The sequence below is a fragment of the Panicum virgatum genome, chromosome 2K (genome assembly GCF_016808335.1).
Source record: "Panicum virgatum strain AP13 chromosome 2K, P.virgatum_v5, whole genome shotgun sequence".
In the NCBI taxonomy this organism is placed as follows: domain Eukaryota; kingdom Viridiplantae; phylum Streptophyta; class Magnoliopsida; order Poales; family Poaceae; genus Panicum; species Panicum virgatum.
The window spans coordinates 7,196,153-7,208,300 of record NC_053137.1 but is presented as its reverse complement, the minus strand read 5'-3'; the positions used below and the strand labels follow the sequence as shown (position 1 = coordinate 7,208,300).

Genomic DNA, 12,148 nt, shown 5'->3' with positions numbered 1-12,148 from the left:
CGATATCGAAGCCTTTGAAATATTTCTCCATGGATCTAACTGCATCAAGGTACTCGATGAGCTCGGGTTTTCTTGCCTCTGAGTCCTTTTCGATGTGATCTCTGACAACCTTCGAGTCTGTTTTGACTATGAAGTTTTGGTGGCCAAGGGCTTTCATTTTGCGAAGTTCCAGGAGCAAGGCTTCGTACTCGGTTGTGTTGTTGGTAGATGATTCTAGGTTGCCGAAGGTAAGTCGTGCTGCGTATCTTGTTTTTGCTCCCGAAGGAGACTCTATGATTGCAGCAATGCCCGCTCCGTCGTTGCACCAGGCCCCATCGCAGTGCACGATCCAAGTTTCAGTCAAAGGTTCCTCCTTGAATGTTGGGGATGTCCAATCGGCAATGAAATCTACTAGTACTTGTGATTTAATGGCTGTTCTTCTTTCGAAGTCTATGTAGAACTCCGAGAGCTCCGAAACCCATTTTGCAATTCTGACTGAGGCCTCTCTGTTGCTGAACAAGTCATGCAAGGGTTGATCTGTGACCACGATTATCTTGTGAGCTTCGAAATAGTGTCGAAGCTTCCGGGCAGACATGACTACTGCATATGCGATTTTTTCTAGCTCTGAGTACAGGAGCTTCGAGCCTGCGAGAGCTTCGGATACGAAATAAATAGGTAGTTGCTTCTTTTTTCCTTCGCTCTCTCTCTCGAGCACGAGCGTTGCACTGACGGCAGAGTAGGATGCTGCGATGTATAGGAGCAACACATCCTTCGGGTCAGGTGAGGTCATTTTGACCATGTTCTGTAGGTGGTTTTTGAGCGCCTGGAGGGCTTCGCTTTGCTCAGGGCCCCACTCAAATTTGTTTGCGTTGCGAAGGACCTTGAAGAATGGTAGGCTTCGGTCTGCAGAGTGGGGGATGAATCTTTTTAGGGCTGCAATTCGCCCTGTGAGTTTCTGTACGTCCCTGATGGACTTTGGCTCCTCCATGTTCCAAAGAGCTTTTACTTTGTCAGGGTTTGCTTCGATGCCTTTGGTGGACACTAGGCATCCTAGCACCTTTCCTTTGTGAACTCCAAAGATGCACTTGTTGGGGTTCAAGGACAGTCCTGCTTTTCTTAAGCTTGCGAAGGTTTCGGCCAGGTCGGCCACATGGTTGCTTCTTATTGAACTGGTTACAACAATGTCATCAACGTAAGACAGGACATTCCTTCTAAGTTGATGCTCTAAGACTACAGAAGACATTCTTGAAAAAGACTGTCCTGCATTCTTTAGTCCTTCGGGCATCCTCACGAAGCAGTAGGTGCCGAAGGGGGTTATGAAACTTGTTTTTTCTTCGTCCTCTTTCCTCATCCAAATTTGATGGTATCCGGAGAAACAATCCAGTAGAGACATCAGTTGACTATTTGCCGCATCATCGATGACTCTGTCGATTCTTGGCAATGGGAAATCATCCTTCGGACAGGCTTTATTGAGGTCAGTGAAATCAATGCACATGCGCCATTTGCCATTCTTCTTTTTGACCGGCACAATGTTTGCCAGCCATGTTGGGTATTTGACTTCTCTAATGACATTTGCATCTAGCAGTCTCTGGACCTCGGCCTTGACTGCTGCTACTTTTTCATCTGCCATTTTGCGTAGCTTCTGCTTCTTCGGCTTGATGTTTGGGTTGATGTCTAGGCGATGCTCAATGATGTCTCTGCTGACTCCCCGAAGGTCGTTGGCTGACCATGCAAAGACATCTTGATTCTTGCAGAGGAACTCGAGAAGTTCTTTCTCCTCTTCGGGCTCTAGGGTTGCATTGATGGTCACCATTTTGTCGGGTAGATGTACATCGAGGGGGACCTTCTTGACTTCACAGTCTTCTTCGAAGGTTGCTTTCTCGCTGTCCCTTTGCTGCTCTTTAAAGGTAACAGGCTTGGACTCAGTCCGAAGATTGTGGGCATTTTTCTGTCCTGGGGTATATCCCCGCTCAATGTCCCGCGCAAGTTGCTGGTCCCCGTGAACGATGATGACCCCTACGGGAGCTGGCATTTTCATGCACAAGTATAGTTGATGGACGATAGCTTCGAACTTGTTGATTGTTCCTCTTCCTAGGATTGCGTGGTATGGGTACGGCATTTCTACCACATCAAATGTGATGTGCTCTATTCTTGCGTTGGCCGTGTCTCCGAAGGATACGGGGAGTGACAGTTTGCCGATTGCGTTCACTCTCTTTCCTCCGAATCCCATTAAAGGGATTTCCGAAGGCTGAAGCAGGCTTCGGTCGATACCCATCTTATCGAAGGTATCTGAGAAGATGATGTCTGTTGAACTTCCAGTGTCGACTAGTATCTTGCCGATCCTCCAGCCCTGAATGTTTGCCTCGATGACAAGAGCATATGTGTGTGGGTAGCTGATGACGTTGACATCTTCTTCGGAGAAGGTGATCAGAGAGTGTGACCACTGGGTTCTCTTGGTTGGACCTTCGGAGACGATGCAATGGACTTGCTTGAAGTAGTCCCTGCGCTGCCTCTTGTTTTCGAAGTCCAGGGTGGAACCTCCGGAGATGGGCATGATCATGCCGAATGATGGTAGTGCCGCGGGTTGGCTACTTGTGGTTTGGTTTTCTTGTTTTGGTGGGTGGGCTGGGGGTGGTGGGAGCTGCTCCTGAGTGGGTTGAGCTTGGGTTGTGGGTTGAATGGCTTGCGTTTGAGGGTTTGGCTGCGGCTGCCAATTGTGATTGTAGTTGTAGTTAAACATGGGTGGGCGGTATGCTTGTGTAAATGGTGGAGGTGGAACGAACGAAGGCTGCGTGTACTGTATTTGTTGAGGTTGTTGGGTCTGTGGCCATGTAGTGTGCCCAACTAGCTTGGCCTTTTTCTCGGCCTCCATTCTGTCAAGGTTCTTCTTCTTCTCCGGGCACTGGTTTGTTCTGTGGTCGGAGTCAGATCCATGGAAGTGACAGAAGAAGGTTGCTTGTCGTTTGAGCGTTGGGGCTCCGGCTTTGGTGGTGTCATGAAGGGATCGAAGGTTATCTGATCCTCATCTTCGTGCGAAGTTTCCAGAGGTAAGATGAGCTGGTGAGCTGGCTGCTTCTCTTGCTGCCATGTTTACTGGTTGTATTTTTCAGCCTGACGCATGATTCTTCTTTGCTCGACCCTTCTGCGGTGGTCGGCGTCTGACTTCGCGTACTTTTCTGCTTCTGAATAAAGCTCCTCCAGAGTCCTCGGAGGCTCTCTTATGAGGTGGGAAGCAAGCTGACCAGGCAGGAGTCACTCGATGCATTTTCTATCGCATCTTTCTCTGGGAAGTTTGGAATTTGAGCCTTCTTTTGGACGAACCTCCGGAAGTAGTCATAGAGAGGCTCGCGGTCATGCTGGGGGCACTTGAAATCTTTGACAGTGTTGGTAGTGAGCCTTCTGAAGCCCTGGAAGTCCTGGAGGAGCCTTCCTTTCAGCTGATACCAGTTGTTGATTGATTGCAGAGGCAGGTACGAATACCAATTAGCCACAGAACCTTCGCGGGCCATGACGAAGGACTTGGCCATGGTGGAGTCGTCACCTCCGGCCGAAGCGATGGTTGCTTCGTAGGCCATGAGGAACTGAGTTGGATCTGTTGTAGCGTTGTACTTGGGGAGCTGAGTTGGCTTGTAGCCGAGCGGCCATGAAGTTCGCTGCAGAGCGACTGAGAGTGGCGAGGTCGGGTCAAATGGGAGGTTGACCAGCGGTGGCCTTTGGTTCTCATTATGAGCGAAGGCTGTCTGGAGGATGACGCGGTTTTCTTGCTGGGAGGAACCTTCGGGCATTTCTTGGTATGCCCTCTACAAGCTCTCAACTTCTACCTCCATCTCTGCTAGCTGGGCTTCGATGTTCTTTTTCTTCATTTCAAGGGCTTTGAGCTTGAGTGCTGCTTCTGTGAGTTGATGAGCTTCGGTGTTTTCAGTGTTATCAAACAGGTCTCCATGAGGGGCAGCTTCGTTGTTGATGTCTTCCATTTGTGGGTTGGCTCCTTCGTGCTGCGGTTGGGGGCCGTCGAGGGTGCGGCCAGGCTCAGTGGAGGTGCTTGTGGTGCCGGCGGTGGCTTTCTTCTTCGCTGGGGCCATCGAGGGTTGTCTTACGTGCCCCCACGGTGGGCGCCGCTGTTGGGATCTTTGCTTCTTAGATGCCCAGACAGAGAGCATGAACAGTAAGAAAGGTGACAATGAAAGTAGGTGTCGAACTCTCCAATAATTATTAGAAAATTCAACCCTTTACACTGTGGAGAGAGGGGGCTACTTATACCCCTAGCCCTCGGCCAGGTTTTCCTAAATTGTCCCCTCCCAACTCATTTTGCAGCTCACTCTTAGCCGGTTCCGAGGTAAAATTACAAGGTGAGAGGTTTACAAATCCGACCTTCTCACGTATTCGGGAGGTGTACAAATCCGACCTTATCACATATTCACGTTTTACTCACATGTCTTCAACCGACGAAGGTTACAACAACCTTCGGGTACCTCTGGGAGTTTGGGCCATGAAGGTTCCATCAACGATCGACCTGCCATCATCCTCGTTCCTGGTCGCGGGCACTTTTCCCGAAGGTCTTGATCTCCGAGTTAATGCTTTCGGGTGGCCGTTTGTCACCTTCGGCACGACGGAAGCGGTACCCTTCGGAACGAAGGTCTTGGTGTTTGCGCTTGCGCTTCTGGGCAGCCATCCATTACCTTCGGCCTTCAGAAGGTGATATCCTTCGGACCGAAGGTCATGGTTTCTGAGCTTGCGCTTCTTAGTGTTCATCCGATACCTTCGGGTATGCTTGGCTCCATTTCGTTGTGGCCCTGCAAACAGGTCAGGGAGCATTTCTGAGGGTGAGGGCTTGACCCGAAGGTCCAATCCCCAACAGACGTGTGTGTGACTACACGTCCAGTTTATAGAAGAAATATAGCTGATCCATACCTGCATCGTTATAGCTGGTAAGACCTTGATTGATTGCCAAAGGATGCTAGCCCAGTTGGTTAGTCACTCCGGCGGCACCCCTCAGGTCCTGAGTTTGACTCCCCGTGGGAGCGAATTTCAGACTGAGGGTAAAAAAATCCCCTCGCTGGCCCCGTGTGCCAAAACACTGGTGTGAGATAGCCCAGGTCGGCCTGAGGACCTTTACATGGCCCAGGCACAGTTCCCAGGGGTTACATCTCCCAGTGTCAGGGCGGGGCCAGGGTTCGGGGATTTTCTCGGTCGTGGAAGCCGAGGCTTCTTCTTAAGTTAATACTGGTGGGGCGGTCTTTCCCCACCCAGCCGAGGTTTTTTTATTAGGCAAAAATAATAGGGAACGTATCTAGTGAAAACCACACCCTTCGTGAAAATCGGTGCAAACCACAGCAAAAAAGTCATCTAAATTCACGAAAAAAATCACACATGTAGATGATATGATAATACACAACCTTGTAAAATATCTTGTTCAAACTCGACTTCGTTTTGTTATTTTTATATCTCACAAACGAAGTCGAGTTTGGACAAGATATTTTACAAGATTGTGTATCATCATATCATCTACATGTGTGATTTCTTTTGTGAATTTAGATGACCTTTTTGTCGTGGTTTGCACGAGTTTTCACGAAGATTTAGTTTCCACCAGATATGTTCCCAAAACAATATTAGCTGGTACAGTGATGGATGTAAGTGTGAAGCCATGGCACGAAGGATGCCCCAAAAGATATGGCATTACTTTCTGTTTATGACCTACTCCAAATCCATTTGCCCACTTGTCCACTGGGAAAAAAAGATGGAGGTCTAAAGCAAGCTGCTGGCACGATAGAAGGCTTAAAAATGGCACTATTTTCCTTTCGCATCTTTGATATATTTAGAAGCAAAAGGCTGGCACGCTGCAAGATGGTGGCGCACTTCAACAATAATGTCATTGTTTTTGTTTGTCGTTCGCGTCCTAATCAATCTACTAAATTACTTGTCATCACTTTGATAAATTGAGAAGACTTGGCGTATTGTCAATGCCGTGATTCTCTAGATTTATTTCGGCTGCCTCTCAATGAGGTGAAGTTGAGGGCTTATCTTATGCTTCTTGAACTTCTTCTTATACTGCTGGCTATTTCCTGATTCAGCCTGATGCTTGGGAGGATAGTTGAAACTGACTCGCTCAAGGTGCTAACTAACAACATTCACAACATCTTTGGCCTCTCAGCCTTCTGCCTTTCTTATTCCTCGACACGGTAACTAATGCTCAGCTATGCTCCAAGTCACCTTCTGAGTGTTATAACTTATCTTGAAGGGACTATACTGTGTAAGCGCATTGAAGCCATAATAAAATGCACTAGAACATCATCAGAGATAGACATATCCAGTGCCTTGAGCTTATTTGCATGTCAACATGCTCATAGTATGCTCCATGATTCCACTTTGCCCATTATACTGTGAAGTCAACATCTTTATGATGAGGGTGCTAGCATAAGTCTTGGAGGAGCTTTTAAAGTTCTCCTCCACCTTCTCAAGGTAGGCTTTGGCACATAACTCATTGTCATCCTGGTCCTTATCAGGAATATCATGTTGTCTGTTTAACGATCATACTAACCATCATGTCACATCTCTCCCACTTCTCAATGGCTGAACGGTCACCATTTGCTTTAGTGGGTTCTGTTGGCTTGTCCTCACAAAACATGAGATCATATTTGCACATAGCAATGGCCACCTGCACCTGATTGTACTGACTGGGGTAGTTGGTGCCACATTCAGGGGCTCAAAAAGTATAAAATTATCCCTACGACGGTCTTATTAAAATTACACTTATAAATTTCAATATGCATCACCAATGTGGAAAACAAACAAAATTCATCATCAAAACTCATAATTAAAACAGTGGTCAAATGAATTACAAGACTACTGTGAGAAGTTTTTAGGCAATGTGTGGTTGGTGCTAAATTGTGTTTCAAATTCCAAGAAAAATCTACATGACATCAAAGTTTATGCCGGCTCTAATGCAATTGTGAATTGTCCCTGGAAATAGATCTCTTTTGCTTCACTGGTTTCTTAGTATTTTTTAATTCATTTTTGGATGCTGCTTTTTTTCGAACACAAAAGAGAGCTGCGCATCTCTGTATTAATAGAGAGGATTGAATGCTTGTTATTTGTTGGAGATTATCTAATTTATGACACTAATTATTCATTTGAGGATGAATTTCACACAAACATAAGAGACAAGGTGTTCAGCGTAGAAAAGATGGCTCCTTGCTTTTAGCATAAACTGAATTTTGCTGGAAGTTAGCATAATTCAATATAACATGTGTCCGCAACAGAGAACGAATTAATTGCAGCAAATAAACCTTACTCGTCAGGATAACATCTGCTACCTCCAATTAGTTAGCGCCAATAAGTTCAACGTGATGAATTCGGGGATTTCGGGGAGATAAAGGTATCCCCATGCATATCCTCCCAATGGGAATTCTTTCATAAAAAAACTTCTGAGATAACGTCTTGCATATTTATCTTCTTCTTCTTAATATATTGATACACAGATCTCCTGTGTGTTCGAGAAAAAAACGTGTTGCATATTGCCTAGTGTTTATGTAGTTGCACTGATGACATAATTACTCGGCATAGAACTGTACATGTGTCCACAAAGTGCAAGTTGTGGACTGGACTCGGTGCCTTCACTCACAAAGTTGCTACGAGTACTAGTTCTTTTGCTATATCACTATATATGGCTGGAAGGGCTGGGCGTGCAAGCAAGATTGAAGGAAATTCCTGCCAGAATGAACATATCCTGTGCTCCCACACCTTCCCATGCTCCCATACTCCCACTTAAAAAAAAACATCATAATGTGCATGGAAAAATAAACCAAAAATATGAATAGGTAGATGATGTAAAGATGCATGTGAATAGGTGCAGGTTGTGGATCTGCATGAACAGTGCACCCGACCCAATAAACATGCTGATTTTCTCTTTTTGTTTCTTCTTGTACAAAATTTTGTTCCTTCTCAATTATATTTTTACTCGAGCAGCATCTACATTATCAATCCATTTATATTTTTGGTTGATGCTTTTCATACATTTTGATGGATTTTTGGAAGTAGGAGTATGGGAGCATGGGAGGAGGTAGGAGTGTGGGCCATGTTCTTGGAATGGGGTCACACACTATATATAGTTATAGAAATGAATTGTACTTCAGGTGACAAGTAATAATGGAGAATTTTTTATTGATTAATACATATGCTTTATCACTTTAAACATAACAAAACAAGTTAAGCATAGTATTGCAATGTTGTTCGAATAAAGGGAAACAAACAACCCATTCTTTTGACTCTAGGGTTTTCCTTTACAACAGCAAACCATAAAACAAATATTGGAGACAATGATAGTTTTTTTCGAAAGACGAGACAATGATAGTTGACTATCTTATTCCACTATTGGAAAACACAACTTCTCTACAGTTTGCATAGATGTACAAGCAACTTAACGGTTATGAGACTGGTTTAGTAGGAGAAGGCGCTCTGCTACCTCTGTCATTAATGGTCTTTCGTCCACATCGCTATTAAGACATTCCACAGCGATCCTTGCAAGACTATAAAGGAGCTCCAAATTTGATCTTGTCAGTGCAATTTCATTGTCAAACAACTCAGCTACCCCCTTCTCATTTTTATGAGCTTCAAGAAAATTTCTTACTAAGCTATTGTTGTCAGAATGTGTGGCTTTTTCCTACTTATAAGTTCCAAGATCACAACTCCAAAACTGTAGACATCACTTTTTTCTGTTAGAAGTCCTGTTTGCCTATATACTGGATCCATATAGCTCATATCACCAATGATTTCATCTGTGTGTTGCTTATCTCTTGCAATCAATCTGGATATGCCAAAGTCTGAGATCTTTGGCATGAAGCTGTCATCCAATAGTATATTTGCTGGCTTAACATCACCATGTAGGATTTTGTTACTTGTTTTTGAGTGCATATAAGATAGGCCATCTGCGGATTGTGCAGCAATACTCAAACGCACATCCATGCTGAGAGGCACTACATTCTTGTTACTGTGAAGAAGATCTTCAAGGCTACCATTTGGGATGAACTCATAAACAAGCATCGGGATATCAACTTCGAGGCAACAACCTATCAGCCTAACAATGTTCCTGTGGATGACTTGAGATTGTATGATGACTTCATTTGCAAATTGTTCGTTATTATCTGGCTTACCGTCACTTCTCGGCTTCTTTACCGCAACTATTTTATTATCAAGAAGGCCCTTGTAAACTTCACCAAAGTTACCTTGTCCAATTAAATTTTTAGTCTTTAAAATTTCCTTAAGCTCTTCCTTTTTGAAAATCTTTATAGCTTTTGCTTCCTCCAATATAGGCCCACCATTCTTTTCATATAACTCCCTCATCCTATTTTCTCTTTGCGAAGAAGAATGAGAAATAATAGAACCGCCATGACAATGAAACCACCCTAAAAGCCTGTTCTTGCATATCCCATCACTCGAGCAAGGGTAGAGATCCGGGAACTTGCATTCATCGATGTCTGAACACAATTAGAGCATAACATAGGTTATAAACTCATAGAATCCAAAATTTGAGTTGCATATTCCCTAGAGTAAAAAAATTGCATGAGTGGATTTAGAACAGAAGTGTCTATACAGTAGTACTACCTTGGCATCCATTAGGAAGGCAAGGGTTGCCCTCATAATGCTCCACTTGCAAACATAGCCATTGGTCACATCGGCACAAGAGCTATTGCCGCTGCGGCACGCATAGCCAAGAGGTGGCTCCTGGCCTTCCGGAGGACACGCAGCGTTCCTGATGGCGAAATCAATCACATAGGGCACGCCCCTTGGGAACTTGTTGCTGGTGTTGCCGTACAGGTCCTCCGTGGAGAAACTGTACCATGAGTCCTCCACCACCATGGCGAAGGAGCACGGATTTGTTACCCACAACGAGTTGTTCAGGGTCTTGGGGGCCATCGAAAGCGAAACACCGGTGAGCGGCATCGCCTGCGGCAGGGAGGCCCGGCAGCATCCCTGCCCGGAGCACGACCCGTTGGACGCGAGCTGCAGGTTTTCCCAGAGGGATGAGTGGCAGCCGACGAGGTAGTCGTCCCCTCGGGCACCAGGTGCGGTCTTGTGCCTCAACGCCACAGCCTGGACATCAACGCCGACGCCGATGAGGACGTTGCGCGCTGCCGAGACGAGGAAGGGGCGCCTGGGCCCGTCGGCGCCGTACGCCAGGGTGGTGAACATCCTCCGGATGAAGCCGGCGGTGGCGTTCGTGTTGCAGACGGACGCCACGGCGCCGTATGCCCGCGCCTCATTCTTGGCGATCGATATGTCGATGAGCTCGACCGGCAGGACAGCCGTCTTGTTCTGGTTGGCGATCGAGTAATTATTACCTGTGTTGGAGACCGAGAAGGAGAAGACGTTCGTGGTCTGGGCTGATCCTCCGACCACTTCTTCAAGGAAGGCGCGAGGAGGCTTGAAGGAGTGGTCGCAGGTGACCTGGAAGCCCTCTAGGAAGCAGCCGCGCTTCAGGCCGAACGGGAAGGGGATGCTGATGTCGCCGCACTTGTCCGGACAGCCTGGGCGTGTAATTGGCAGCGGATCATGTTGCGCAGCAATGGCGGCAGCCTGGATCACGGGAGCCCCTGATGCAAGGAGGAGGATGTGTAGCAGCTGGGTCAGGGTCATGGCGCTGTTCTTGCTGCTACCGTGCGTGCTAGCTAACTGGCCTGGACAGAACTAAAGCTTGCATCTGCTTGATTAATGTATAGAGAGAGCATACAAAGCTACCCTAGATATATTTATAGTTATTGGAAAAAGTTCAATTTACCCCCCCCTCTCAACTGTAGCCAAAGTTTGGGTAACCACCTAAACTATAACTCGGTTCAATTTATCCCCATAAACTACGACATTTAGTTTATTTTACCCCATAATAGAATTTATCTTTTTATTTCTCCATACACAAGTTGAATTTTAATTTCAAATTTTGTAGGGTAGTAGTAGACATTACAATGCATATTTAAAAAAGTTTAATAATTTTTCGCCATTAGTTTTCATATAATTTTGAATTCCAATTATTAATTTATTATTAAATATCCTAACCTATCAAAATAATGATAAAAAATATGATTATTTTTCTAACATGTGTTATGGTGTGTACTATTATATTGTAAAATTTCAACTTAAAACTACACCTATAAATGGAGAAATAAGAAATACAAATTATATTAGGGGATAATTTGAACCAAATGGTACAGTTTGGGGGGTAAAATGAACCAAACGATAGTTTAGGGTGTTATCCAGACTTTGGCTATAGTTGATGGGAGTAATTTAGAAATTTTCCTTTATTTTTATATGTGGCTTTTTTTTGTTGCAATCTTCACTTAAACACAGTTGGAGTATTTTGGGGGAGGGGGGCGGTTGTCTGGAATTGGTTGAAAATATTGGAGTTATGTGCAATGGACAGGTTTTGGCGCTAGATTCAAAATGCTGCTGGGTTTTCATAAAGGGTAAAACGTGGTCGGCACTATGTAGAATAAAATAACTAAGTTAGCTGCAAATAAAATAAAAGAATGACTTGGGGAAGTGACAGGATGAACATATATATAGCTAGAGAAATTGCAGATGTGATGCCCTTTTGCAGTACAGCAATCGCTCAAGTGAAAACGTTTATACGCAGTGTATACTCTTTTTTTTTTTTTGCGATGAGTTACTATATAGTGTATACCTTTTAGCAAAATTTTTATTAAATTTGAAAAATGCAAATTGGAACAGGCATCAAATCACACGCCATGTTATATATGTTCTCTATGTAGAGTAATGTTCAACGGAACTAGTTTAGTTTGTGTATTATCTATAAACTTATTCTAGCAATGTCTAGGAGCACTGTATGGACACAAGAAAGGCCGGTGGTGCGGGACCCCAAAGTTCCTTAGAGTGAGCATCAACAATGCAGATTTCGTTGATAGAATACATCCGGCTCATAGATACAGCTGATCCGTAGGCGCATCGTTACAGCTGGAAATACCTTGGCGATTAGGCACCAAATGATACTAGCTGGTGATGGGTCAAGTGTGAAGCTGTTGCACCAAGGACATGGTACTATTTGCCGTTTATGTCATAATAATCCATTTAACCACTTGTCCACTGGGACCAAAAAAACGATGGAAATCTATAGCAAGCAGCTGCCACGAACAGAGGGCTTAAAATGGTATTATTTGCCGTT

General features: G+C 44.9%; 1 pseudogene; it reads right to left on the bottom strand.

The window, feature by feature from the left end:
* Positions 1-8,329: 8,329 nt before the first annotated feature.
* Positions 8,330-10,674, bottom strand: LOC120664376 (annotated as a pseudogene).
* Between the last annotated feature and the right edge of the window lie 1,474 nt (positions 10,675-12,148).